At 47.5% G+C, this 20,675-nt stretch overlaps 1 protein-coding gene across 3 annotated transcripts in view; it reads left to right on the forward strand.

Moving 5' to 3' along the window:
* The window catches only part of WASF3 (WASP family member 3), a 248,033-nt gene that overhangs the window by 160,066 nt on the left and 67,292 nt on the right, over nucleotides 1-20,675 (forward strand). Inside the window, exon 1 of one of the 3 annotated variants that reach the window (XM_063951703.1) lies at nucleotides 6,303-6,578. The exons of 1 other annotated variant lie outside the window; for it this stretch is intronic. The gene's annotated coding sequence lies outside the window, so the exon portion shown is untranslated. Of the gene's footprint in view, nucleotides 1-6,302; nucleotides 6,579-20,675 lie in introns of those variants that run through there. One more of the 3 variants, XM_063951701.1, reaches the window with a different exon arrangement.

The following is a 20,675-nucleotide window of genomic DNA, read 5'->3' on the forward strand; positions in this document are numbered from 1 at the left end:
CGATATATCGGCCGTTCTCTTGAACGGCCGATATATCGCGGGACCATCGGCCAGTGTGTACGGCCGATACGTCTGTGAACTCCGTAGTTCACAGACGTATCGCGTCGGCCGCGCAGCACAGCCGACGGCCAATATATCTACCGATATATTGGCGCGTCGCTGTGTGTGTACGGGGCGGTCGGCCGACCGCCCATACACATGCTGCGGCGGCCGGCGGTGATTGACAGCTGAACTGGGCGGGTGTGTGTACACGCCCGCCCAGTTCATAACGTCAGTCCCCGACGGATCGGGCAGTGTGTATGCTGAACACACTGCCCGATCCGTCCATAGATATATCTGCAGATCACTTGATCTGCAGATAATAAGATTTTACTTACCGATAAATCTATTTCTCGTAGTCCGTAGTGGATGCTGGGGACTCCGTCAGGACCATGGGGATCAGCGGCTCCGCAGGAGACAGGGCACAAAACTAAAGCTTTAGGATCAGGTGGTGTGTACTGGCTCCTCCCCCTATGACCCTCCTCCAAGCCTCAGTTAGGATACTGTGCCCGGACGAGCGTACACAATAAGGAAGGATATTGAATCCCGGGTAAGACTCATACCAGCCACACCAATCACCGTATAACCTGTGATCTGAACCCAGTTAACAGTATGACAAACGTAGGAGCCTCTGAACAGACGGCTCACAACAATAACAACCCGATTTTTTTGTAACAACAACTATGTACAAGTATTGCAGACAATCCGCACTTGGGATGGGCGCCCAGCATCCACTACGGACTACGAGAAATAGATTTATCGGTAAGTAAAATCTTATTTTCTCTGACGTCCTAAGTGGATGCTGGGGACTCCGTCAGGACCATGGGGATTATACCAAAGCTCCCAAACGGGCGGGAGAGTGCGGATGACTCTGCAGCACCGAGTGAGAGAACTCCAGGTCCTCCTCAGCCAGGGTGTGCCCCTGACCAAGTAGCAGCTCGGCAAAGTTGTAAAGCCGAGATCCCTCGGGCAGTCGCCCAAGATGAGCCCACCTTCCTTGTGGAATGGGCATTTATATATTTTGGCTGTGGCAGTCCTGCCACAGAATGTGCAAGCTGAATTGTACTACACATTCAACTAGCAATCGTCTGCGTAGAAGCAAGAGCACCCAGTTTTTTAGGTGCATACAGGATAACAGCAAGTCAGTTTTCCTGACTCCAGCCGTCCTGGAAATCTATATTTTCAGGGCCCTGACAACATCTAGCAACTTGGAGTCCTCCAAGTCTCTAGTAGCCGCAGGTACCACAATAAGCTGGTTCAGATGAAACGCTGACACCAACTTAGGGAGAAACTGGGGACGAGTCCGCAGCTCTGCCCTGTCCGAATGGACAATCAGATATGGGCTTTTGTGAGACAAAGCCGCCAATTCTGACACTCGCCTGGCCGAGGCCAGGGCCAACATCATGGTCACTTTCCATGTGAGATATTTCAAATCCACAGATTTGAGCGGTTTAAACCAACGTGATTTGAGGAATCCCAGGCCTACGTTGAGATCCCACAGTGCCACTGGAGGCACAAAAGGGGGTTGTATATGCAGTACTCCCTTGTCAAATTTCTGGACTTCAGGAACTGAAGCCAATTTTTTTCTGGAAGAAAATCGACAGGGCCGAAATTTGAACCTTAATGGACCCCAATTTGAGGCCCATAGACACTCCTGTTTGCAGGAAATGCAGGAATCGACCGAGTTGAAATTTCTTCGTGGGGCCTTCCTGGCCTCACACCACGCAACATATTTTCGCCACATGTGGTGATAATGTAGTGCGGTCACCTCCTTCCTGGCTTTGACCAGGGTAGGAATGACCTCTTCCGGAATGCCTTTTTCCCTTAGGATCCGGCGTTCAACCGCCATGCCGTCAAACGCAGTCGCGGTAAGTCTTGGAACAGACATGGTACTTGCTGAAACAAGTCCCTTCTTATCGGCAGAGGCCCTGAGTCCTCTGTGAGCATCTCTTGAAGTTCCGGGTACCAAGTCCTTCCTGGCCCATCCGGAGCCACGAGTATAGTTCTTACTCCTCTACGTCTTATAATTCTCAGTACCTTTGGTATGAGAAGCAGAGGAGGGAACACATACACCGACTGGTACACCCCTGGTGTTACCAGAACGTCCACAGCTATTGCCTGAGGGTCTCTTGACCTGGCGCAATACCTGTCCAGTTTTTTGTTCAGGCGGGACGCCATCATGTCCACCTTTGGTCTTTCCCAACGGTGCACAATCATGTGGAAAAAACTTCTCGATGAAGTCCCCACTCTCCCGGGTGGAGGTCGTGCTGAGGAAGTCTGCTTCCCAGTTGTCCACTCCCGGAATGAAAACTGCTGACAGTGCTATCACATGATTTTCCGCCCAGCGAAGAATCCTTGCAGTTTCTGCTATTGTCCTCCTGCTTCTTGTGCCGCCCTGTCTGTTTACGTGGGCGACTGCCGTGATGTTGTCCCACTGGATCAATACCGGCTGACCTTGAAGCAGAGGTCTTGCTAAGCTTAGAGCATTGTAAATTGCTCTTAGCTCCAGTATATTTATGCGGAGAGAAGTCCCCAGACTTGATCACACTCCCTGGAAATTTTTTCCCTGTGTGACTGCTCCCCAGCCTTTCAAGCTGGAATCCGTGGTCACCAGGACCCAGTCCTGAATGCATAACTGTGGCCCTTTATGAGCACTCTGCAGCCACTACAGAAGAGACACCCTTGTCCTTGGAGACAGGGTTATCCGCTGATGCATCTGAAGATGCGATCCGGACCATTTGTCCAGCAGATCCCACTGAAAAGTTCTTGCGTGAAATCTGCCGAATGGAATCGCTTTGTAAGAAGCCACCATTTTTCCCAGGACCCTTGTGCAATGATGCACTGACACTTTTCCTGGTTTTTGGAGGTTCCTGACTAGCTCGGATAACTCCCTGGCTTTCTCCTCCGGGAGAAACACCTTCTTCTGGACTGTGTCCAGAATCATCCCTAGGGACAGCAGACGTGTCGTCGGAGACAGCTGCGATTTTGGAATATTTAGAATCCACCCATGCTGTCGTAGAACTACTTGAGATAGTGCTACTCAGACCTCCAACTGTTCTCTGGACCTTGCCCTTATCCGGAGATCGTCCAAGTAAGGGATAATTAAGACGCCTTTTCTTTGAAGAAGAATCATCATTTCGGCCATTACCTTGGTAAAGACCCGGGGTGCCGTGGACAATCCAAACGGCAGCGTCTGAAACTGATAGTGACAGTTTTGTACCACGAACCTGAGGTACCCTTTGTGAGAAGGGCAAATTTGGACATGGAGGTAAGCATCCTTGATGTCCAGGGACACCATATAGTCCCCTTCTTCCTGGTTCGCTATCACTGCTCTGAGTGACTCCATTTAGAATAGGTCTCACCGAGCCGTCTGGCTTCAGTACCACAATATAGTGTGGAATAATACCCCTTTACTTGTTGTAGGAGGGGTACTTTGATTATCACCTGCTGGGAATACAGCTTGTGAATTGTTTCCAATACTGCCTCCCTGTCGGAGGTAGACGTTGGTAAAGCAAACTTCAGGAACCTGCGAGGGGGAGACGTCTCGAATTTCCAATCTGTACCCCTGGGATACTACTTGTAGGATCCAGGGGTCCACTTGCGAGTGAGCCCACTGCGTGCTGAAACTCTTGAGACGACCCCCCACCGCACCTGTTTGTACGGCCCCAGCGTCATGCTGAGGACTTGGCAGAAGCGGTGGAAGGCTTCTGTTCCTGGGAATGGGCTGCCTGCTGCAGTCTTCTTCCCTTACCTCTATCCCTGGGCAGATATTATGGGGACGAAAGGACTGAGGCTAAAAAGACTATGTCTTTTTCTGCTGAGATGTGACTTGGGGTAAAAAAGGTGGATTTTCTAGCTGTTGCCGTGGCCACCAGGTCCAATGGACCGACCCCAAATAACTCCTCCCCTTTATACGGCAATACTTCCATGTGCCGTTTGGAATCTGCATCACCTGACCACTGTCGTGTCCATAAACATCGTCTGGCAGATATGGACATCGCACTTACTCTTGATGCCAGAGTTTCGCATATATAGAAATGCATCTTTTAAATGCTCTATAGTCAATAAAATACTGTCCCTGTCAAGGGTATCAATATTTCCAGTCAGGGAATCCGACCAAGCCACCCCAGCGCTGCCCATCCAGGCTGAGGCGATCGCTGGTCGCAGTATAACACCAGTATGTGTGTATATACTTTTTAGGATATTTTCCAACCTCCTATCAGTTGGCTCCTTGAGGGCGTCCGTATCTGGAGACGGTAACGCCACTTGTTTTTATAAGCGTGTGAGCGCCTTATCCACCCTAAGGTGTGTTTCCCAACGCGCCATAACTTCTGGCGGGAAAGGGTATACCGCCAATAATTTTCTATCGGGGGAAACCCACGCATCATCACACACTTCATTTAATTTATCTGATTCAGGAAAAACCACGTGTAGTTTTTTCACACTCCACATAATACCCTTTTTTGTGGTACTTGTTACATATTTCTGATACTACATCTCCTTCATTGCCCTTAACAAGTAACGTGTGGCCCTAAAGGAAAATACGTTTGTTTCTTCACCGTCGACACTGGAGTCAGTGTCCGTGTCTGTGTCGACCGACTGAGGTAAAAGGACGTTTTAACGCCCCTGACGGTGTTTTAGACGCCTGGACAGGTACTAATTGGTTTGCCGGCCGTCTCATGTCGTCAACCGACCTTGCAGCGTGTTGACATTATCACGTAATTCCTTAAATAAGCCATCCATTCCGGTGTCGACTCCCTAGAGAGTGACATCACCATTACCGGCAATTGCTCCGCCTCCTCACCAACATCGTCCTCATACATGTCGACACACAAGTACCGACACACAGCACACACACAGGGAATGCTCTGATAGAGGACAGGACCCCACTAGCCCTTTGGGGAGACAGAGGGAGAGTTTGCCAGCACACACCAAAAACGCTATATTATACAGGGACAACCTTTATATAAGTGTTTTTCCCTTATAGCATTTTAATATATATATACATATCGCCAAATAAGTGCCCCCCCTCTCTGTTTTAACCCTGTTTCTGTAGTGCAGTGCAGGGGAGAGCCTGGGAGCCTTCCCACCAGCATTTCTGTGAGGGAAAATGGCGCTGTGTGCTGAGGAGAATAGGCCCCGCCCCCTTTTCGGCGGGCTTCTTCTCCCGTTTTTCTGAGACCTGGCAGGGGTTAAATACATCCATATAGCCTCCAGGGGCTATATGTGATGTATTTTTAGCCAGAATAAGGTATTATACATTGCTGCCCAGGGCGCCCCCAGCAACGCCCTGCACCCTCCGTGACCGTTGGTGTGAAGTGTGTGACAACAATGGCGCACAGCTGCAGTGCTGTGCGCTACCTTCATGAAGACTGAAAAGCCTTCTGCCGCCGGTTTCTGGACCTTCAATCTTCAGCATCTGCAAGGGGGGTCGGCGGCGCGGCTCCGGGACGAACCCCAGGGTGAGACCTGTGTTCCGACTCCCTCTGGAGCTAATGGTGTCCAGTAGCCTAAGAAGCCAATCCATCCTGCACGCAGGTGAGTTGAACTTCTCTCCCCTAAGTCCCTCGATGCAGTGAGCCTGTTGCCAGCAGGACTCACTGAAAATAAGAAACCTAAAAACTTTTTCTAAGCAGCTCCTTAAGAGAGCCACCTAGATTGCACCCTGCTCGGACGGGCACAAAAACCTAACTGAGGCTTGGAGGAGGGTCATAGGGGGAGGAGCCAGTACACACCACCTGATCCTAAAGCTTTAGTTTTGTGCCCTGTCTCCTGCGGAGCCGCTGATCCCCATGGTCCTGACGGAGTCCCCAGCATCCACTTAGGACGTCAGAGAAATATCTACTAGTGTGTACCCACCTTTACTCCGGCCCCTGGGTAACGGAAAGGTTAGGATGCCGTCATTGCTGCGGCATGAAGTGTATCAAGTTGCCTATCACTGTGTTAAATGACTGGCAGTTACTGTACATTTCTCTTTATTGCTTAGTTGTGCAAGAATGACGGTAGAATTCCTCTTTCTTGACCAAGAAACACTGATTTGTTGCTGTGTTACACATAATTAATAATGGCTATGTGGTGTTTGATGTGTACATTAGGGTCAGGGTGAGGAATTGCCTCAGGATCAGCCTCGCTGCTGCTAGGGATCATATGAACCACACAACCCGCTATTCACAATCGCACTCACACACAAAACAATGTGACGCGACTCCTTCACGCCATTGGCTAGTGCACGCCTCACACTGGCTCTCCATTAGTTATTGTCGACGTCAATCGTACTCCGAGGTCTACCATAGAAGGCGTAGCCCCTCCTTCCGCAGTGATTGGAGGGTGGGCTAAAATTGGCAGATAAGCCCCGCCCTCGCTGCCTTGTGTGATCGGCCAGCCAGCAGCATCCTCAGCGGTGTGTTGGGGACAGTGATGATGGGGAGAGCCGGGATTATCCGGGGGGCGGACACCGCTGCCTCATCCGACCAGCTGCTGGACCGTTAGCCCTCCCTGGAAGCGGGGACCTCGGCCGGGGACGAGCAGCTGTCTGTACGGTGTGTTTTCCCCTAACCCCTTATCAATATACTGGCGAGAGGGTGCCCTCCATCCACAGCAAGGTCGCCTGGACATTAATCCCCCTCCCCGGGGACCAGCTGGGGGAGGGACTGTTACTAATGCAGCTCCACTAAGGCCTCTGGCAAGCAGCATCCCTCTGCAATCTGCATGCACTGCACTGTTGTATGGTACAATGCCCCAAAGTAGCCTCTCATCATTGTTCTGCACCCATGCTGGAGGTGCTGCTGTGTCTGCCACCCTGGGAGCACAATCGTATACGTGTGTGTGTATGTATGTGTATATATGTGTGTATGTATGTGTATATATGTGTGTATATATATATATATATATATATATATATATATATTTTTTTTTTAAATATTACTTTACACAAATACACACACATTAATGTGTTGTGCATAGTGACAGATTGCATGCTTTCACCCTCTAGGGAGATACTGAGATTTAAGTTTCATGATATAAAATATATACTCTTGAGTGTAAACACTGTGGCGAATTGCATTCTTTAACTCTCTAATGGATATGGATATATATATATATATATATATATATATATATATATATATATATATACACTCAATGCATTGTACAGTGGTAAATTACGCGGTTTGACAGTCTAGTCTTTGTGTATATGATATATATTCAGATCTCTACAATACTTATATTAAACTGTTCTTTTTCTATTTGCAAATAGTGTATTAAGCACGCTGCTTGTGAGAGTTTGCTAGCTTCATGTGGTGTGACATGCCGATATGGGGAATAAAATGCAGGCAGGCATCCATCATGTCACTGCTCCAGGAAAGTGACCCACGGTCTGTCCTCATGTTGTGTGTCAGATGGGCCATGGTCACTTCTCCTTGCTGTGTCCTCAGGAATGCATCTGTCCCCTCACCCTGCTGTGCATTGTTGCAGCCCATGCTAGTTGTTCAGCTGTCCTATCTGTCAGTCTCTTTGGCAAAGATCAAGTCTCTCTGTGTAGTTCTTGTAGTGTGAGCTGGTCCTCTGTCCAGAGATTGGATACTGGACAGCTATTTGTGTTGCTGACCTGCGGAGTGAGAAGCTCCACTTATTGTCTTCTTGGTCTTTTGACAGGGTAAGAACATTTTTCTGTCTCAAAAGCTGGGGCCCATATTTATATTTGTGTGTGAACCCCTCTCTGGGGAGCCTGAGGTTGTGATTTTGATCTGGGTGAAAGAGTGTCTGATTTATTAATTAACTGGCCGTTATTTGTATAGCGCGCGCGCACATTACGTAGGGTTTTACAGAGAATATCTTGGTCATTCACATCAGTCCCTGCCCTAGTGGAGCTTACAATCTATATTCTCTACCACATGCACACACAGGGCACACACGATTCAATTTGGCAACAGTTGAATAGCGCCGGGAGTTTGCTCCCGGCGCTATTCAATACAGCGACGACTGACCCTCAATTTTCGGGAATTCTTCTCTCATCCCCAGGGGATGAGAGAAGAAACCCAACAATAGTGCGGCCGGTGCGAGGCTGATTCTGTCGGGAATCGGCATCGCCGCGGGTAGTTAAGTCGGAGAATGCCCGTTCTCCCGACAAAACTACCTGTTAAGTCAGCGAGAACGGGCCATCGCCGACTTAACATGAGCTGAATTGAATAGCGTCTGGAGCTAATTCCCGGCGCTATTCAACTGTTGCCGAATTGAATCAACCCCATTGGGAGAGAATTCAGTTGTTTCCGGGCATGTGTAAGTAATGGGCACCCATGGACTATATTCAATTGTTTAGCAGATGGGCACCCATTGTTTATTATGCTTGATGCAGCGGGTATAGACTCATAAAGCGGCTAAACTCCTGGAAAGTATTGGGCGTGCTGCTGAAACAGCAGTTTGAGCGCCTAAAAGCCCAACATTAGGTGTATTCTGCTTTCCTTCTCAGGAGGGTGCAAGCAGAAATAATGGGTGCTAGCGGTACTTGCACCCATCAGCACAGACAATTGAATAGCTCCATTCAGGTGAGACAGGAGCTGTGGGCACCCTTTTTGATTGAATTCCCTCCACATGCACCTAGGTAAATATTTTTGTCTAAAGCAGATAAACTAAAAGAAACCTACTAGTACGTTTTTGGAGTTTGGGAGGAATTGCATACATTCATGAAGAGAACATGCAAACTCCACACAGACTGACCTTAATCGGGAATGAAACTCGTGACCACAGGGCTGTCAGGCAATAATTCTAACCACTACTCCACCTTGCTGATTATCCTTTCTCTCCAATGGGTCATTGTGGCTCGGTTGAGTAGTAAAGGGGTCTTTGGAAAGGGCCAGGAGTTCTGATAGCGAAGGTGCATTGTTTTGTGTGTATGTCCTGTCTGTTTTATTTTGAGATAGGTGGAGGAGAGGACACAGATGTTTAGCTTAAAAAATGAACATAGAACAAAAAGACATTCGCTTGATCTTTGTGTGATGACCTGCTGAGTTTTCGGAAGGATGTGTTCTGGTTAAGGCCATATGTTTATTTGTGAGGAAGAAATATCCTGGCTGGTCTCCTATTGTCAGCAGGGTATGAAATATTCAGCAGTTTAAAGGTTAAAGTGGGAAAGGCTATTCCTGACAGAAGGACTTGCATGGGATTCTGGGACGTCTGGCATGGAAAGGGTTCTGCATCACTACATGTATGCAAGCAATTTGTGGAGCAAGCTAAAACCCTTTTAGTGTATGTTTGTGGTGAGCAGGTGCACTCTATGGTTTGAGCATTGATACCTCCCACAGACTGATTGCTGCTCCAACCTCACAAATCAGGGGAATTGAACAGACCACCGTAGATAAATCTGCCAAAATGCAACTTGCCACAATGCAGAAATCAGTAGTGTGCCATCAATATTTAATTTCGAATCCATTACATTTATGCTTCAAAGTGATTCTGGTGTAGAAACTTAAAATGAGACTGTTTATTGCTTGACTGTTAATGCATTTATTTAAACATTGAAGTTTGAAGGTTTTACAGTAGTTTCTTCTTCCTTAGGGAAAGGGAAAAGGAAGACACTTACTCTTAAAATATTCTCCATAGAGAATAGAGAGTGCGGTGACTGTAAACACTTCCTGGTGTTTGGGTGATGTGCTTACCTTTCATTATTAGCAGTTCACATTTAGCAGCGTTTTAATAGACAGCTCTTACGCTGCAACATTTTCACATCTTCCTATAAAAGAAAAACATTTGTTACAGTAGTGTGCAAATAAGAGGGAGACGAATTCAGGAAGGTTTAGTTCACATTAGTAGAGGAATGAGAGTTCAGATAGGTACAAAGTACGGGGGTGATTCAGACCTGATCGCAGGGATGCTAAAATTGTTGTCCTGCGATCAGATAGCCACCGCCCACGTGGAGTGTATATTCGCCATGCAAGTCTGCGATTGCATGTGTACGCCGAGCTACTAAAAATCCCTCAGTCAGCGGACAGCTGCAAATCCGTTCGCACCTCGCTCGCTATTGAATGATTTTTTCACTGTGTGCAGTGTGTGTGCAGCCCAGGACTTACTCCTACAGTGCAATGAGAACAGGCTGATCGGGTCCGGAGCTGACGTCACGCACCCTTCCTGAAAACGTTTGGGAACGCCTGTGTTTTCCCTGCCACGCTCAGAAAACGGTCAGTTACCACCCACAGACAGCCTCTTCCTGTCAGCATGCGAATGGCTGAGCGATTGGAATTTTCACACCAGCCTGTCGCTGACCAGTGATGCCTCCTGTTGTTTACTCATACACATGAGCAGCCTATTGCTGATCGCCCGCTGTACGAAAACGCACAGCAGCGATCAGGTCTGAATCACCCCCAATGTAGTAATTAAGCTGATCAGGCCATTTTTGATTGCTCAGTCCGATCTCAGAATGTATACGCAGCTCCCATGGCCGATTATCGTTCCAAGCTAAGTTGGATCAGATGATTGGACCTTAACAACTGCACAACATTTCTCTAAAGTGATCAGCCGCTACTGTGCACAGTTTGAAGTGTGTATGAATATCTGATCCTCTGTCCCACAGTTTTGCTGATAACACATTAAAAAAGTCCTTTGTGATTGAATAGATAATCGTTTGGATTGGAACCGTAAGGCTGGGTACAGACCTGAACGATATTGGGCTGATTTAGCATATTGGAATGACAAGTAGTCTACATCATCTAGTGTGTATGCACAATTGCGCGCTTCCGCAGGTTGTATGCAGCTGCCTCTATTTGTCCGTGCTACACAGCCTGCCGGAAGATGTTGCATGTGACCCGGCTCTTTGTAAGGGTGGACAAAACCGTGATCGTTCCGTCCTTGATTACATCGGGCTGATGTGTATGGGCAGTCGGGCATGGTCCAGGCCGAAGGGAATTCAGTCCGATCATTGGGCCGATTGCCTATAGTTCAGGGGTGTAACCAGCCTTAGTCACTAGTGTGACCATTGTATGCTATCAATTGGATGTCCAAAACATTGTTTAATGGTAAAGCCAATCAGATCGTCTGTGAAATCGTTCAGGAGTTTACTTAGCAACATTTGCTAAATATCACCTAGAATCAGCTGTAGTTAATGCCTGTGGCTTTATAGCAGGAATGGGGAACCTTCAGCCCTCCAGCTGTTGTTGCAGGGCATGCTGGGATGTGTAGTTCAACAATTGTAGCATGGCCAAATAGCAAGGCATGCTGGTATGTGTAGTTCAACAACAGCTGGAGGGCCAAAGGTTCCCCATCCCTGCTTTATAGGATAAAAATGTACTACAGGTTGAGTATCCCATATCCAAATATCCGAAATACGGAATATTCCGAAATACGGACTTTTTTGAGCGAGAGTGAGATAGTGAAACTTTTGTTTTCTGATGGCTCGGTGTACACAAACTTTGTTTAATACACACAGTTATTAAAAATATTGTATTAAATGAGAATCAGGCTGTGTGCATAAGGTGTATATGAAACATAAATGAATTGTGTGAATGTAGACACACTTTGTTTAATGCACAAAGTTATAAAAAATATTGGCTAAAATTACCTTCAGGCTGTGTGTATAAGGTGCATATAAAACATAAATGCATTCTGTGCTTAGATTTAGGTCCCATCACCATGATATCTCATTATGGTATGCAATTATTCCAAAATACGGAAAAATCCGATATCCAAAATACCTCTGGTCCCAAGCATTTTGGATAAGGGATACTCAACCTGTATATAGCAGTTTTGTGTTTCCATATATTACAAGCATGATGTCTAGATGACCGTGTAGCAACAAATAATATTTGTACTTCTCTTGTGTTGTTTACACAATTTGATTGAAAATGTAGTTAACCACAAATTTGTGTTCGGTCCTTTTTTACGCTTTGTATGTGTGGTTGGTGACACATTGGGCATCGCCCGCTTGTTGGTTGTGGACATTACACGTGGATGTCCTTCAGCTGGCTCACTGCTGGTTTGCATTACTCACCACATCTGATAATATAGCTGTAACCGCCAATGTGGCATCCAGCAGAGGTTTCTAGCTGAGCTTTGCTTTGCTAGGCAACTCTCTCTGTAAATATGAGCATTACAGTTCAACTTGATGTCACACAATGTGTTAATGTATGCTCAGTATAAATAATTCCTTTATTACCCACAAATGACGTAGCCACAAGGTATTCGTGCTGCACCAACAGACTTCATTGAGGCACATGTGCTCCCATTTTCCCACGGCATTCCTTCTTTTTTTTTTTTGCTGCTGGAAATGCTAAACTTCAAATGCTTGTTGTCCTAGTATTCTGGCTCATGCATCTTAATAGGAGCAGACAAATGTGACCATTTTATGCATTTGACACACAAAAGAAAGGCTTGTTTTATCCTGAGCAAACTTCTTGCTGGGCTCACTGTGCAGGAAGTTAGAGTTGTGGGTCCGTTTGGACGTCTTGATGGTTTTGACAAAAGGTTATAAAGAAGAACAGTAAGTACAAATGTTTAAAAAAAAATAAAAAAAGCCTTTGGTAGACTGCAAAATAACGTGATGCTACAGAGGCTGTTATGAAAACTAGTACAAAGAAATTGTCAGCAGAAATCAATTGGATCTTTTTCTTTTCTTTTATAAACTGAGCTACACAATGGGCGACACCACTATTTTTCCATTGTGCACGTTTTCTTAAATGTCTCCAAATAACTACCACACATACAGTATCTGGAATTTCATGTGCAAGGGACGTAGTGATACAAATTAGCATCTTTGTGATCCTACCAGCCGCGGTGCAATGACGCAGCAGGAAGCTTTGGAGATGCATCATTGATCGGATCAATGCCCAACATATTTCTCTGACGTCCTAAGTGGATGCTGGGACTCCGTAAGGACCATGGGGAATAGCGGCTCCGCAGGAGACTGGGCACAACTAAAGAAAGCTTTAGGACTACCTGGTGTGCACTGGCTCCTCCCACTAAGACCCTCCTCCAGACCTCAGTTAGATTCTTGTGCCCGGCTGAGCTGGATGCACACTAGGGGCTCTCCTGAGCTCCTAGAAAGAAAGATCTGCTGGCAACAGACTCACTGCAGCGAGGGACTAAGGGGAGAAGAAGCGAACCTACCTAACTGGTGGTAGCTTGGGCTTCTTAGGCTACTGGACACCATTAGCTCCAGAGGGATCGACCGCATGGAACCGGCCATTGATGTTCGGTCCCGGAGCCGCACCGCCGGCCCCCTTACAGAGCCAGAAGCAAGAAGTGTTCCGGAAAATCGGCGGCAGAAGACTTCAGTCTTCACCAAGGTAGCGCACAGCACTGCAGCTGTGCGCCATTGCTCCTCATGCACACCTCACACTCCGGTCACTGATGGGTGCAGGGCGCTGGGGGGGGCGCCCTGAGCAGCAATATAAACACCTTGCCTGGCAAAATCATCACAATAAATAGCCCCAGAGGCTATATATGTGATAAATACCCCTGCCAGAATCCATAAATAAGCGGGAGAAAAGTCAGTGAAAAAGGGGCGGAGCTATCTCCCTCAGCACACTGGCGCCATTTTCTCTTCACAGTGCAGCTGGAAGACAGCTCCCCAGGCTCTCCCCTGTAGTTTTCAGGCTCAAAGGGTTAAAAAGAGAGGGGGGGGCACTAAATTTAGGCGCAATATTGTTTATACAAGCAGCTATTGGGGGAAAAATCACTCAGTTATAGTGTTAATCCCTGCATTATATAGCGCTCTGGTGTGTGCTGGCATACTCTCTCTCTGTCTCCCCAAAGGACTTTGTGGGGTCCTGTCCTCAGTCAGAGCATTCCCTGTGTGTGTGCTGTGTGTCGGTACGGCTGTGTCGACATGTGGGATGAGGAAGGTTACGTGGAGGTGGAGCAGAGGCCGATAAATGGGATGTCGCCCCCTGTGGGGCCGACACCAGAGTGGATGGATAGGTGGAAGGTATTAACCGACAATGTCAACTCCTTACATAGAAGGCTGGATGACGTAAAACAGCTGTGGGACAGCCGGCTTCTCAGCCCGCGCCTGCCCAGGCGTCTCAAAGGCCATCAGGGGCTCAAAAAAGCACCCGTTACCTCAGATGGCAGACACAGATGTCGACACGGAGTCTGACTCCAGTGTCGACGAGGTTGAGACATATACACAATCCACTAGGAACATCCGTTACATGATCTCGGCAATGAAAAATGTGTCACGCATTTCTGACATGAACCACATGTACCACATAAAAGGGGTTTTATTTTTGGGGAGAAAAAGCAGCCAGTGTTTTGTTCCCCCATCAGATGAATGAATGAATAAAGTAGCGTGGGTTCCCCCGATAAGAAACTGGTAATTTCTAAAAAGTTACTGATGGCGTACCCTTTCCCGCCAGAGGATAGGTCACGTTGGGAGATATCACTTAGGGTGGATAAGGCACTCACACGTTTGTCAAAAAAGGTGGCACTGCCGTCTTAGGATACGGCCACCTTGAAGGAGCCTGCTGATAAAAAGCAGGAGGCTATCCTGAAGTCTGTATATACACACTCAGGTTATATACTGAGACCTGCAATTGCCTCAGCATAAATAGTGCTGCTGCAGCGTGGTCTGATACCCAGTCAGATAATATTAATACTCTAAGACAGGGATAATAGTTTGCTAACATAGAGCATATTAAAGACGTCATCTTAGATATAAAGGATGCACAGAGGGATATTTGCCGGCTGGCATCCAGAATTAATGCAATGTCCATTCTGCCAGGAGGGTATTAGAAACCCGGCAGTGGACAGGTGATGCTGCCTATAAAAGGCACATGGAGATTCTGCCTTATAAGGGTGAGGAATTGTTTGGGGATGGTCTCTGGGACCTCGTATCCACAGCAACAGCTGGGAAGAAAATTTTTTACCTCAGGTTTCCTCACAGCCTAAGAAAGCACTGTATTTTCAGGTACAGTCCTTTCGGCTTCAGAAAAGCAAGCGGGTCAAAGGCGCTTCCTTTCTGCACAGAGACAAGGGAAGAAGGAAAAAGCTGCACCAGCAGCCAGTTCCCAGGATCAAAAATCTTCCCCCGCTTCCTCTGAGTCCACCGCATGACGTTGGCGCTCCACAGGTGGAGACAGGTGCGGTAGGGGCGCGTCTCGGGAACTTCTGGGACCAGTGGGCTTGCCCACAGGTGGATCCCTAGGTTCTGCAAATAGTATCACAGGGATACAGGCTGGAGTTCGAGGCGACTCCCCCTCGCCGTTACCTCACATCAGCCTTGCCTGCTGCCCTCGGAGAAAGGTAGTACTGGCGGCAATTCACAAGCTGTACTTCCAGCAGGTGAAATCAAGGTACCCCTCCTTCAACAAGGCCGGGGTTACTATTCCAAAATGTTGTGGTACCGAAACCAGACGGTTCGGTGAGACCCATTCTAAAATTGAAAGCCTTGAACACTTATATACGAAGGTTCAAGTTCAAAATGGAATCGCTCAGGGCGATTATTGCAAGCCTGGAGAATTTCATGGTATCACTGGACATCAAGGATGCTTACCTGCATGTCCCTATTTACCCTCTTCACCAGGAGTACCTCAAAATTGTGGTACAGGATTGTCATTACCAATTCCAGACGTTGCCGTTGGTCTGTCCCCGGCACCGAGGTATTTACCAAGGTAATGGCCGAAATAATTATCCCGTACTTGGACGATCTCCTTATAAAGGCGAGGTCCAGGGAGCAGTTGTTCGGCGGAGTAGCACTATCTCGGGAAGTGCTACAACAGCACGGCTGGATTCTGAATATTCCAAAGTCGCAGCTGGTTCCTACGACGCGTCTACTGTTCCTGGGTATGGTTCTGGACACAGAACAGGATAAAAAGGGTTTCTCCCGGAGGAGAAGTCCAAGGAGTTGTCGTCTCTAGACAGAGACCTCCTAATACGTATACAGGTGTCGGTGCATCAATGCACGCGAGCCCTGGGAAGGATGGTAGCTTCTTACGAAGAAATTCCATTCGCCAGGTCCCATGCAAGGATTTTCCAGTGGGATCTGTTGGACAAGTGGTCCGGGTCGCATCTTCAGATGCATCGGCGGATAACCCTGTCTCCAAGGGCCAGGGTGTCGCTGTTGTGGTGGCTTCAGAGTGCTCATCTTCTAGGGGGCCGCAGATTCGGCATACAGGACTGGGTCCTGGTGACCACGGATGCCAGCCTTCGAGGCTGGGGGGCAGTCACACAAGGAAGAAACTCCCAAGGCTATGGAAAAGTCAGGAGACTTCCCTACACATAAATATTCTGGAACTAAGGGCCATTTACAATGCCCTAAGTCAGGCTAGACCCCTGCTTCAACACCGGCCGGTGCTGATCCAGTCAGACAACATCACGGCGGTCGCTCATGTAAACCGACAGGGCGGCACAAGAAGCAGGATGGCGATGGCAGAAGCCACAAGGATTCTCAGATGGGCGGAAAATCATGTGTTAGCACTGTCAGCAGTGTTCATTCCCGGAGTGGACAACTGAGAAGCAGACTTTCTCAGAAGACACAACCTCCACCCGGGAGAGTGGGGACTTCATCCAGAAGTTTTCCAAATGATTGTACACCGTTGGGAAAGGCCACAGGTGGACATGATGGAGTCCCGCCTCAACAAAAAGCTACAAAGATATTGCGCCAGGTCAAGGGACCCTCAGGCGATAGCTGTGGACGCTCTGGTAACACCGTGGGTGTACCAGTCGGTGTATGTGTTCCCTTCTCTGCCTCTCTTACCCAGGGTAATGAGAATAATAAGAAGGAGAGGAGTAAGAACTATACTCATTGTTCCGGGTTGGCCAAGAAGAGCTTGGTTACCAGAACTCCAAGAAATGATCTCAGAGGACCCATGGCCTCTGCCGCTCAGACAGGACCTGCTACAGCAGGGGGCCTGTCTGTTCCAAGACGTACCGCGGCTGTGTTTGATGGCATGGCGGTTCCTGAAGGAAAAGGGCATTCCGGAGGAAGTTATCCCTACGCTATTTAAAGCTAGGAAAGAAGTGAACGCAAACCATTATCACCGCATATGGTGAAAATATGTGCGTGCTGTGAGGCCAGGAAGGCCCCTAAGGAGAATTTTCAGCTAGGTCGATTTCTGCACTTCCTACAGTCAGAGGTGACTATGGGCCTAAAATTGGGTTCCATGAAGGTCCAGATTTCGGCTCTATCGATTTTCTTCCAAAATAGAACTGGCTTCACTGCCTGAAGTTCGGACTTTTGTTAAGGGAGTGCTGCATAGTCAGCCCCCGTTTGTGCCTCAAGTGGCACTGTGGGATCTCAACGTGGTGTTGGATTTCCTGAAGTCGCATTGGGTTGAGCCACTTAAATCCGTGGAGCTACAATACCTCACGTGGAAAGTGGTCATGCTGTGGGCCGTAGCGTCGGCCAGGCGTGTATCAGAATTGGCGGCTTTGTCATACAAAAGCCCTTTTACTGTATTTTATATGGATATGGCGGAATTGAGGACTCGTTCCCAATTCCTTCCTAAGGTGGTATCAGTTTTTCATGTGAACCAACCTATTGTGGTGCCTGCGGCTACTTGGGACTTGGAGGATTCCAAGTTACTGGACGTAGTCAGGGCCCTGAAAAGTATATGTTTCCAGGACGGCTGGAGTCAGGAAAACTGACTCGCTATTTATCCTGTATGCACCCAACAAGCTGGGTGCTCCTGCTTCTAAGCAGACTATTGCTCGCTGGATCTGTAGCACGATTCAACTTGCACATGCTGCTGCTGGACTGCCGCACCCTAAATCTGTAAAAGCCCATTCCACGAGGAAAGTGGGCTCTTCTTGGGCGGCTGCCCGAGGGGTCTCGGCTTTACGACTTTGCCGAGCTGTTACTTGGTCGGGTTCAAACATTTTTGCAACAGTCTACAAGTTTGATACCCTGGCTGAGGAGGACCTAGAGTTTGCTCATTCGGTGCTGCAGAGTCATCCGCACTCTCCCGCCCGTTTGGGAGCTTTGGTATAATCCCCATGGTCCTTACGGAGTCCCAGCATCCACTTAGGACGTCAGAGAAAATAAGATTTTACTCACCGGTAAATCTATTTCTCGTAGTCCGTAGTGGATGCTGGGCGCCCATCCCAAGTGCGGATTGTCTGCAATACTTGTTTATAGTTATTGCCTAACTAAAGAGTTATTGTTGAGCCATCTGTTGAGAGGCTCAGTTATATTTCATACTGTTAACTGGGTATAGTATCACGAGTTATACGGTGTGATTGGTGTGGCTGGTATGAGTCTTACCCGGGATTCAAAATCCTTCCTTATTATGTCAGCTCTTCCGGGCACAGTATCCTAACTGAGGTCTGGAGGAGGGTCTTAGTGGGAGGAGCCAGTGCACACCAGGTAGTCCTAAAGCTTTCTTTAGTTGTGCCCAGTCTCCTGCGGAGCCGCTATTCCCCATGGTCCTTACGGAGTCCCAGCATCCACTACGGACTACGAGAAATAGATTTACCGGTGAGTAAAATCTTATTTTTTCAAGAAAATCAACGCTTTCCAGGACGCTGGGGGCTACTGTCCTTGGAGTCTGGGAGGGCTCCCCAAGATCTGGGAGTCTACAGGACATTTCTGGCGAGTAGACGCGTTTGTTTCTCTGTATTACATAATTGATTAAAAATAAAGTCACTTTTAAATAACAAAACTAGCAACAACAAAAAAACTCAATGGGGGGCGAATTCAATGGTGGTAAAAGTTCCGCCGGGTGACACTGTGTAATTTATTGGGCGCTTATGGTAATTCCAACATCACAAGTTTGCCCTCACACCTCCACATTCATAGATGCATAAAATTAGGTTGTTGGCATAGTAGTTGTATGTTGTTGCAAAGCTTGGGGGATGGAATGTTTCATAAGATAGAACATGTGCTTCAACTTATGGGTAGAGTACGTGGGGTGGCATACCAGGAGGTTCTAGTAAATAGTGGAATTATGCGATGTGTGTTACAGATGTGTCCTCATACATCATTGCTGCAGTCGCGCCAAACAGCTGCTCTTGGCACGCCAGGTCCCTGCTAGCGGTGTATTTTTTTGTGGGAAAATGCGTCTTAACCACTTAACTGGCATGGTCAGATTTCATGCAACTGCGCCGTCCCACCCTGTCCCCCCGTTTTTGACGACGAGATCCGTTCTGCAGATGTGCATAATATAATGTTTAAATATTTTGAAAACCACTTTTTCAACTTTGTTATTTAAAATGTATTTTATTTAATAATGTTGTTAATGCTTTTGAAGGGAAAACTCATCAGTTAAGTGGTTTTAAGGTGTATACACATGGTAAGATATTGACTATCTCCGATTTTGACTTTGCGATTTCCCCTGAACTCCCCGGAGCCCTGAACCACCGATATTGGCTAAGTGCCAATTTTGACTATACCATGTACTAGATTGTACACAATATAGGGGGTTCTTCAGATCTGATTGCAGCAAATTTGTTAGCTAATAGTCAAAACCATTTGCACTGCAGGTGGGGCAGATATAACATTTGCAGAGAGAGTTAGATTTGGGTGGGTTATATTGTTTCTGTGCAGGGTAAATACTGGCTGCTTGATTTTTCCACTGCAATTTAGATTTCAGTTTTAACATACCCCACCCAAATCTAACTCTCTCTGCACATGTTATATCTGCCAACCCTGCAGTGCACATGGTTTTGCCCATTAGAGAAAGATTTTGCTGCTGCGATCAGGTCTGAAATAGGCCCTAGGTCCCTTAATGCCTCATTAACAACAGCAAAGTAAATAAATGTATATCCCTGTTGGGGATCCGGTCAGCAAACCGGTGTTCAGGATGCCGGCCATCGGAATACCGATGCCGGATACTGACACTGTTCAGAACAACGATGCGGTCACAATGCCTGAGCCAGAATCCAGACTGGCAGTCGGAATTCCGTAAGGTTAGGTTAAGGCTGCAAAGAATGGTGGTTGAATACACCCCACCCAAATCTAAAGGCCAGTACACACTGGCAGAGATGTGTGCTGAGCGAGTGGGCGGACGGGGGAATGGTCCGAAATGAGCGATGTGCTAGATGTGCGTGCAGGCCAATCTCGCACCAGCGATAGTGATGCACGGGGCCATGCATCGCTATTGCTGGGGGCTTGCACATGGAGAGATCCGTGCTTAACTTCTAAGCAATCTAGCCAGATTTAGAATTTAAGCACGGATCTCTCCATGTGTACCCCCCTTAACTCTCTCTGCACATGTTATGCCTGCCCCCCTGCAATGCACATGGTTTTGCAGATTAGGTAACAAATTTGCTGCTGAGATCAGATCTGAATTAGGCTCTCAGTCAAGGTTGACTTGCCTGTACAGTATATCTTTTCTTGCGATACCGACCCCACAGGAGTGCGCATCGTTATCGTAAGCTCTGTACACACAGTGCGATTTGCATTAACTTTCCTTACGATTTTGATTATATAGTCAAAATCATAAGGTTACATCGCACTGTGTGTATGCACCTTCAGTCTCAGTGCATCGTAGCAAGGCCAACCAGGAGACTTTGCTGATTCATTTGATATGCGACACTTGTATATTGTGTGCTACTAAGTCTGAATCTGTATACGAAGCAGCTTTTTTCCAAGTTTCGTGGTTCTCCGTATGCAGACTCTGTCGCACACAATATGCTAGTGTCATATATCAAATGTATCTGCTCAGGCTCCTGGTGCGTGCTAGTCACTTAGCGTTGCGACTAAGACACATGTA

This window comes from Pseudophryne corroboree, chromosome 2 (assembly GCF_028390025.1).
Source record: "Pseudophryne corroboree isolate aPseCor3 chromosome 2, aPseCor3.hap2, whole genome shotgun sequence".
Lineage (NCBI taxonomy): Eukaryota > Metazoa > Chordata > Amphibia > Anura > Myobatrachidae > Pseudophryne > Pseudophryne corroboree.